The sequence below is a fragment of the Halichoerus grypus genome, chromosome 9 (assembly GCF_964656455.1).
Source record: "Halichoerus grypus chromosome 9, mHalGry1.hap1.1, whole genome shotgun sequence".
Lineage (NCBI taxonomy): Eukaryota > Metazoa > Chordata > Mammalia > Carnivora > Phocidae > Halichoerus > Halichoerus grypus.
Genome location: NC_135720.1, coordinates 107038387 through 107047728, shown reverse-complemented (window position 1 = coordinate 107047728; position 9342 = coordinate 107038387). Strand labels below are relative to the sequence as shown.

Genomic DNA, 9342 nt, shown 5'->3' with positions numbered 1-9342 from the left:
CATGGAACACTACATCAAAAACTAATGATGTAATGTACGGTGATTAACACGACATAATAAAATTAAATTAAAAAATAAAATAGTCTTAAACTAATTCATCTCAAAAGGTTCTATTAATAGTCCTTTTGGAAAATACCATATATATAACCTGTGAGTTTTTTTCCAGAACAATTAATGAAGAAAATATACCCTCTGCACAGATGAACATTTTCTCTCTAATCTTTCATCACCCAGTATTGTTTTTACAAAAGCAAACATAATAAAATACACATAAAAGCAGCTACCTTGAATATGATTTTAATACAATATTACTGTGATAGCTGATTCATCAATATCTCCAGTTATTTTCTAAAGGTTTATTTATTTATTAGAGAAAGAGAGAGAATGCACACACACACACACACACAAGTGTGGTGGAGGGGATGGTGCAGAAGCAGAGGGAGAGAGAATCTTAAGCAGACTCTGCGCTGAGCATGGAGTCCAACTCGGGGCTCAATCTTACTAACCCAAGATCATGACCTGAGCCCAAATTAAGAGTCGGATGCTTAGCCACCTGAGCCACCCAGGCACCCCTTCAATATCTCCAATTTAATATGCTGTTTTATACATGAAGAAGCTTCATTATCCCTTTTCTTATTGACTTAAAATAATCCCTGAATAAAACAGAAGCCAGCCTGGGACTTCTTTAGGCATTTCACTAGACTACTACCATCTACGGAGAATATCTCCACACAAACTCGTGATCACAGAACAGAATGTAAAACAGATCTGGGACAGATTAGAATTAAAACAATTAGAAATTTTTATGTTTAAGGGGGAAAGAAAAAGAAGCCGATTATCAACATTTAAAAGGATGCTGCAAGGGACGCCTGGGTGGCTCAGTCGTTAAGCGTCTGCCTTAGACTCAGATCATGATCCCAGAGTCCTGAGATCGAGTCCAGCGTCAGGCTCCCTGCTTAGTGGGGAGTCTGCTTCTCCCTCTGCCTGCCCCTCTCCCTGCTTGTGCTCTCTCTCTCTGACAAATAAATAAATAAAGTCTTTTAAAAAAGGGGGATACTGCAAGATAGAGTCCAAGATGGCGGAGGAGCAATGCGTCTGGTCCCAGGAATTCAGCTGGATAGCTATCAAACCATTCTGAACACCTGCGAACTCAACCAGAGATCGAAGAAGAGCTGCAACTCTAAAAGGATACTGCAACTTTAACAACTGTAAACTTTGTGTTCAAAGACTGTGGCAGGGGCGCCTGGGTGGCTCAGTCCTTTAAGCATCTGACTCTTGGTGTTGGCTCAGGCCATGATTTCAAGGTCTTGAGATCAAGCCCCACATTGGGCTCCCCACTGGGCCAGGAGCCTGCTTAAGATTCTCTCCCTCCCTCTGCTTACCCCACCTCCCACCCCCACACATGTGTTCTCTCTCTCTCTAAAAAAAAATAAAATAAAAATAAAAGGCTGTCGCAGACAGATCTACACTACTAGGTTTTTAGTTTACAAATAATGCAAACGTATTGGTAGTTTTGAAATGCCACAGACTACAAAAACACAGAAACAAACGAATAACCAAGAATGGCTATCTAAAATGAAGCTGTGTAACCGACACAACTAAAATTCCAAAAGAACAACTGATTTTGGGGGGAAGAAACCCTCGGATAAAAATTTTAATTTCTTGACTTGTTTTTAAATGACATAAACTTATAAATTAAAATGGAGGACAAAAAGAGCTTTACAACTGGATAGTTTCAACTCACTAAAATCATGCCAACACGGTAAGCCTGCATAGAAAAAAAGTTCAGATCACTGGCTGCATGCGTACAAAATTAGAAATGCAGGTATTATAGTGCAAAACCATGGCAGTGTGCGATGTCTCGTTACTAACCAAGGTTGAGGAATAGACCGCAATACCTCCAGTGACCACAGTTTCTGGTCTCTTAATGACTATTTCTGCCAACTAGAAACAATGTATATGGAAAGATGGGTGGGCACATCCGCTGTGCTGCTAATTAACGAAGTTGAAGGTCATCACCGCCGCCTAAATTGGAGCCAGGACTAGGGTCTTGTGGTCTTCTTGTGTCCATTTCCTCCCGAGGGGACCCGTCTTGTCTTCCAATCCACACCTCCTTCTCCAAGCCTCTTCAAAAGTCCATTGTGCTAATGCACCACCCTGCTGGGCTCCCTGCTCATCAGACCCCAGGCAGCCCCTACCATCCTGTCTCTGGAGGTCAATGCAGCCTTTCCAGATTAACACAGACTCCGTTCAGAATCATGGGAGCCTTCCCATCCACCTTGCCACATCCCCCCAGCTAGGCGTCTGCCTTGTTCTCCCTGCCAGCTGGCCGGAAAACCCTGGAGAGACAGATTGGCTCCTGGGGCCACTAAAGCGATTTCCCAGTAGCCGTCAGGGCAGGCGTTCTGGAAGCATGGCTGGCGCTCCTCATGGGGCCTATCCCTGAAGCCCATGTACTTATTCTCGCATTCGCAGCTAAGCTTCCTGAGGAACTCGTGCTCGAGTTCTCAAACTTGCATCCCTGGTCGGGCACAGGGCGTGGCCCCCTTCCCACCCCGAGGCCACGCCGCTCGGTTCAGGGCTTGCGGGGCACCCTCTGGTCTGCTCCACGCTGACCAACTCAAGTGTAATGTATTTAGTGCAGATGCAGCACAGACACATCACACCCGTGATTTCACGGACACTGAAGCGTAGGAAGGAAGGGTTCCTAAGAGAGGAGGGTCGGGAAGCAGCAGAATGGCAACCTGAAATCCTTGCCTCTCCAGCGCCTGTCCCCTGGGCTGGGCACCTCGGGGAGGGCCAGGGCCCGTAGTTAGCTACCCGAGGGCCCAGGGCCCCAGTGCTGGGGTCTCTAGGGATTAGATTTGTCCTCCTCCTTCCCCTGCCCTGGACCCCTTGGCAAGGGACAATCTGCTAGAGATGAAGTCCAGCCAGGAACCCTAGCCTCCCCCCGTACAACCTAGACCCTGCCCAGGGGTGGTCATGTACATTGGAGCACAGCGTCAGTGGTCCTGCCAAGGGGGGGCTCCCCATCCATGGCTCAGCTTCCTCCCAGACTGACCTCACCCCCTTTTATTCAAACCCCAGCCACCTGCCTGTTCCCCAAAGCTGGAGCCCACAGAGCCACTTTATTTGGGGTGTCCTAGTTCTCAGCCCTGGGAAGCTGGGTTTGGCTGGAGTGAGTGACAAATAGGGGCTCCTCAGCTTCTATGAGATCCAGAGAACCAGAGGGCGTGCCTCCGACCAGGGAGATAGGCAGAGACAGTCTATATAGCAGTGGCCGGCTCCCCTTGTAGTTGCCCATGCCAGACACGGAGTATAGACCCTCAGAAAGGCATCATCTGGGAGCCACAGGGGCCAACTGCTCTCCCAGGGCTGGTGCCTGGGCTGGAACCCCATGAGGCAGTTACTGCACTGACCTGGAGGAAAAGGACTGAGGTGCTCAGCAGGCAAGAACCTGAGCTCTGAACTCAGAGAAGCCTGGGTTCAAATCCCAACCCACCTCTGGCTAGCTGTGTGACATTGGGCAAATCACTTGACCTCTCTGAGCTTCCGTATCTGCACCCCTTTTTTTGGTGGGGGGGATAATGGGACCCACTGCTGCATTCTGCACCATGAATGCAAGTAGAGAAGAGTGGCTCTGGCAGGCGACATAGCACCTACAAGGGGCGTGAGGTAGACGGACGACATGATGGAGCCGTGAGGCTGGACTATGACAGGGAGGCGGGCCTACCAAGGGAGGCAGAGGCTCAACCACCAGAGCTGAGGCCTTGAGGCTTTTTTTTTTCCTTTACCACAGTTAGAAATGTATTTTACACCATCACCTTATACACATACATATAATACATACTGGAAACAAAAGCCTCACTGCCCCATACAAAATTCCAGCCCATGGTACATGTGTGCACCCTAATTCTTCTGTTCTATTTCTTTCTAAAGTGTTTGTTCCAATCAACTAGATTGATTTCTAAAGGGTTGTGAGCTGCAATTTGAGAAACACTGACGTACATGGCATTGAGCCCACGGATGCACGCACACACACACAGCTTTGCACGCTCAACTGCCATTCCACACCTAAGCGATTTATCACAGGTTTTTGGAGAGCAGGGTGGTGTCTCTTCTTTCCTCCATGTCCCTGATGGTGCAGGCACAGAGGATGCTCACTGCGTATTTGTTCCTTAGGAGCAGGGTGGAAGGCTGAGAGAGAAGAGGGGCACAGCCCACCACGTCTGGAGGTGGGAGGAACCTGAGGAGAACCCACTGCCCACCATGCCTCTTGCTTTGGCTTCAACCCTTTCCCTGGGCAATTAGAATGGAGACACCCCGCAGGTAAAGGACCAAGTCTTGGGCTTAAGAAAAGGCTGAGTGATCATTTGTGGGAGTGAGGGTAGTACCTGCTCCTGGGACTCTTACCAGGATTTCAGGAGTAAATGCCCAAGGAGATTGCTTTATATACCTTCTGTATGGATGTGGCTTTGTAGGCGTGCTGGCCTTTCCTGCATGAGTCTCCTGTTCTTCCTAGCAAGGCTTTCAAAAGTAGAGATGAAGCTTTTCCTATGAGACTGGGGCTCCCTGAGGTACGGCTACCTCTCCCCCCTCAGACTGGGGTCCCCGAGGGCAGGGCTGTGTCTCCCCCCCTCAGACTGGGTCCCTGAGGCAGGGCTGTGTGTCTCCCCTCAAATGGGGCTCCCCGAGGAGAGGAGTTGTGTCCTGATCCTCTGACTGGGGCATGTGAAGGGGGTGGCAATGTGGGCTGGGTCCGGGTCTGTATAGGATTGTTGGGGGCAGAGGAATGGCAGAGACCTCAGGGAAAGACTGCAGATTAGCAGCGTGAGCCCCTTAGATCAAGCAGGCTGGGTGGGCTCAGGGGCCCAGTGAGTGACTGTGTTGGTACAAGGCGGCTCTTGAGGCCCCAGGTTCCTTGTGTGGGACACCTGGGGGGAGCAAGGGACTTACTTCAGGTTAAAGATAACTTCAGAGCCTCCCACTGTGGCCTCAGCTTCCCTCTTCCCTACACGTCAGAAGTCCAATCTCAGAAGCTCTCCTGATCCCGGCTCGCTTTGTGTGCAGACCTCCCCCCCCCATCATGCAGAAGGCCTTTCAAACCACTGTCCAGGGGCACCAGGCTGGCTCACTCAGTGGAGCACGCGTCTTTTCATCTCGCGGTGGTGAGGTCAAGCCCCATGTGGGGCGAAGAGATGACTTTAAAAACAAATGCTGGGCCCCTGGGTGGCTCAGCTGGTTAAGCGTCTGCCTTCGGCTCAGGTCATGATCCCGGGGTCCTGGGATCGAGTCCCGTCCCAATCTTCCTCCTCAAGCTCCCTGCTCAGCGGGGGTGTCTGCCTCGCCCGCTCCCTCTGCCCCTCCCCCACCCCTCGTGCTCATGCTCTCTCAAATAAATAAATAACATCTTTACAAACAAACAAAACCACCCAATGCTGTCCATCCCGTTCATTAGTGGGTTGTGAGGTCAGTCTGGCAGACCCCGATGGGGATTCTGTTCTGGACGCTGCCGACCCGCACGGACGAGATCGCAGCGCATGCAGGTCCGCTCACAGGGCTCTGCGGGGCTTCCCGTGGGTGTGCGCGTGCCGCATGCGTGCGTGTGTCCCGGCTCGCCGTGCAAACTGCTGAGAGGACCCCACACGCACGCTGTCCGCATGCGCACGCGCAAACAGCCGTGCACGGGGAGCCCTGCGCCCGCCCCGACGTGCTCACCTCCAGCGTCGGGCTGCGCACGAGCTCCTGCTCCCCCGCAGAGGCTGCTGCGTTTCCACGGGCTCCACGCGCCCACACACGCCTTCCTCTGACCAGGGCGGGAAGGAAGAGCTCCCCGTAATCCTCCTGCCGGCCCTCCCTGCTGTCCCTCCTGCTGCCTTCCTTTCCCCCTCCTTCCCCTCTGCCTCCAAACCATCCTGCCCTCTCCTCTTCTGCCCCTCCCTCCCTGCCCTTCCCCTGCCCATCGGGGCTGCCCCCTCTCAGCCCTTGCTGAACGAGAGCCTGCGACCTCCTCTCAGCCCAGCTGAGACCCGGGAAAGCTCCTATATGTGACTCTATTTCCCAAAGGCAGAAATGCGGACCAGAGGTCTGACTTCACCACAGACATTTGACATCAGGCCAGTCCTAACTGCCCTGTTCATGTGGTCACCCTGTGGGTGTGCACAGCCTCAGTTTCTCCCTCAGAGAGAGTGGCCCACTTTGGCCATGGGGCTGGGAACTTCTAGAGTCTCCCTCTGGCTCTTAACGGTCTCTCCTTTAAGCCCCCAGGCCCGTCCAGAGGGGCTAGGAAGGTGTTCCTGTGCCCCCATGTCCTCCTGAGACCCTGCTGGGAGGGGGCAGTGGGGAGGGCTGAGCAGGTTTAAATGGGCTGCAGGGAGGAGTTGTGCTGGACTTAGCCACACACAGGTCTCCTTGGGTGAGTGAGTGGAGAGTGCCTGGGTGTGGCGATTGGGTGGCAGGGAGAGGAGTCCCAGGCCTGGGCATATCAAAGGCCAGAGAATCTAATCACCAGGGCCTGGATAAAGAGTAGGAACTGGGACCGGTCCAAAAGTTCCAAACCAAACATTGATGATGGATCCAGGAAGCTCCATGTCTGGAGCTATGGTTGTAGTCCCAGCCCAGATCCTGGCCAATCTAGTTTAGGTTCTGGAGAAGTCGGCCTGTGAGTGGCAGTGCACAGCCTACTAGGGCTTTTCCCTCTACTCAGGGTTCCTTGTGGGGAACATCTGGGCAAGGTAGGGGCTGGGACCCAGGACAGGGAGCTGGGGATGGGTAGCCTCAGTAGGGACCTCCCTCAGCAGGTATGAGCACCTCTCCCCAACAGCTTGACACCTGGAGGGCTTGGCTGCCCATGCCCACTACACAGGGAAACTAAGACCTGGAACAGCAAGGAGAACCCAAAGCCCCAGGAGAGGAAGGATCCAGAGGCCTTGGACACTTCCCAAAGCTACCCCTATTGCTTTCTTGGCTGAACATTCCCTTTTCCAGATTCTGAGGGAGTCTGGAAGGGGTCTGGTTGACCTTCCCCTAAATCCTCCTCACCCTTCATGGTCCACCTCTTTAACGAGCTTTCCCCCATCACCTGCTATTATTGTGACAACCATAACAGAGCTAAACTTGGGCTCTGTGCCAAGCACCCGCTTTATGTGCATTTTCTTATTTAACACACAACTTATGAGGTTAGTGTTATTAGTTTCCCTTAATAGATGAGGAAACGGGTTCAGAGAGGGTGAGTGATCTGCCTGAGGTCACACAGCTTTCGAATGGCAGAGGCGCACGTCCCATGCTCCTGTTTGTGTGACCCTCACTTCCTCAATGGCAAGCTTTGGAGAGTTGAGGCTTTGTCGGGACTCAGCCCATACAATCCGGATTCCGAACCCTGGACCCACTGTGTCCAAAGTTTTCTTGGGAAATCAAGACCACTAGACCTGTACAATTGTGCATCGTGCCCCCACCCCAACCCTGATATATCAATACACTGATCTATTCCTCAGGCCCCTTAGTCCCAGGGGGAATGGAGCTCAATAGGAAAGAGGCCAGAACCAACCCACTGGGCCAGAGAGGCAAAGAGCCTCAAAAACACCTGGAACCTCTTCCCCACCCCCACCCAGCCCTATGCCTGATGCCCTCCGCTCTTCCCATCCAGGCTCCTGTTTCCTTCTAAGCCCTCCCCAGACTTGGCTGCCAGACTCTCCCCAGCCCAGGCAGCACCCAGGCAAAAATTAGAGTTGCACCACATTTCTTTCCTTTCTTTTTTTTTTTTTTTAAGCTTTTATTTATTTATTTGAGAGAGAGAATGAGAGAGAGAGAGCATGAGAGGGGGGAGGGTCAGAGGGAGAAGCAGACTCCCCGCTGAGCAGGGAGCCTGATTCGGCACTCGATACTGGGACTCCAGCATCATGACCTGAGCCGAAGGCAGACGCCCAACCAACTGAGCCACCCAGGCGCCTCCCTTCCTTTCCCCAGAGAGTCACAGTCTCCAGGTTCCTTTCTCCTTGCCCCCACACCTTGTCCCAGCCGCACTCCTGGGGCCTTCTCACCCAGACAGGAATTGAGCCAGGTAAAGGGGGGCAGGTGGAGGAAGGCAACAGAATGACACCCCCAAGGGACCATGCCTCCCTAGCTAAAGGGACAGGCCACAGGGAGAGGGATGGCTGAGGAAACACTCCCATCACTCAGCAGGCCCCCGGTGGGGCTAAGGGGCCCCTCCCCCCACAAACACTGCTCATTAACTCAGTCATTATATTAATAATCCCTTAAGAATGAGCATAATGACAACCTCCACCGGCAGCATGAGCCATACTCTCACACGCCTGACCTCCCCAGCCGCTCTCCATAGGCCTCCACAGGGCCATGGGTCAGCAATGTCCGTCCCTGGAGAAACCGGGCCCAGAGAGGCCAAGAGAGGGGGGTCACCTGGTGAGCAAGGCAAGTGGCAGGGAGGCTTCCTGTCAATCATAGCAGGCGGAGTACAGCTTCGAGAAGAGCTAGGCTGAAGGCCCCAGTGATGCAGCCTCATGCTCCATGGTCCATGGAGAACCCCCTCCCGGACCCTTCTTTCTGATGCTCCCAGCCCCCATCTATGCTCTCCCGTCACCTCCATGTTCATGGCAAGAGCTGGTGCCTCTAAATTCCAGGACAGACCCAACGACTAAGAAGCAATGTCACCTGGATGAACGGACAGTTCAGACTTTGAAGTAACAAGCCAAGGACTCTAGTATCAGATGGGGGCCGGGGGTGAGCTCGTTCCTATAGAAAGAGCTGGTGGTTTCAGGCCAGCTCTAAGGTCCCAAGAGCCAGAAGTTGCCAGTGAAGGGAGCGCTAACTTGGGCCACATTAGGAGAAGTATAATGTCTAGAACAAGGAAGACGTTGGGCTGAGGGAAAGGGAGGGTCAAGCCTGGGTAATGCACTCCATTCTGGGTCAAACTAGAGCACAGAGGGGTGGACAGAGGAGTGGATACCTTTCTGGTTATGCCAGAAAGAACCATGTTCTGGTGAAAATATCTGCCATTTACCGAGCACTTACTATGCACCAGCTGCCGTGGTTCATGCTGCGCAGACATTCTCTTATTTTGATCCTCACAACGATTTCATGAGAGAGGGACTGTTATTATTCCTCTGTCACTGGTAAGGAAACTGAAGCACAAAGGAGTGTAGTTGTAAGTGGTGATGCCAAGTTTCAAAGTTCAGCACCCTTGGCAGAGGGACCAGATGGCCATGTGTGGATCTGTGAGCAGAATTAGGCCCTAATGAGAGGCATTTAGGGACATCATAACACTGACAGGAGGGAGGACTTTTGAGATAGCTATCTCCCCCTCCCGGGAAGCATGTGAACAAAAAC

The 9342-nt window shown here is 52.5% G+C and overlaps 1 pseudogene; it reads right to left on the bottom strand.

Annotated features, from left to right (window-relative positions):
• Positions 1-1996: 1996 nt before the first annotated feature.
• On the bottom strand, positions 1997-9051 carry LOC118542245 (core-binding factor subunit beta pseudogene; annotated as a pseudogene).
• Between the last annotated feature and the right edge of the window lie 291 nt (positions 9052-9342).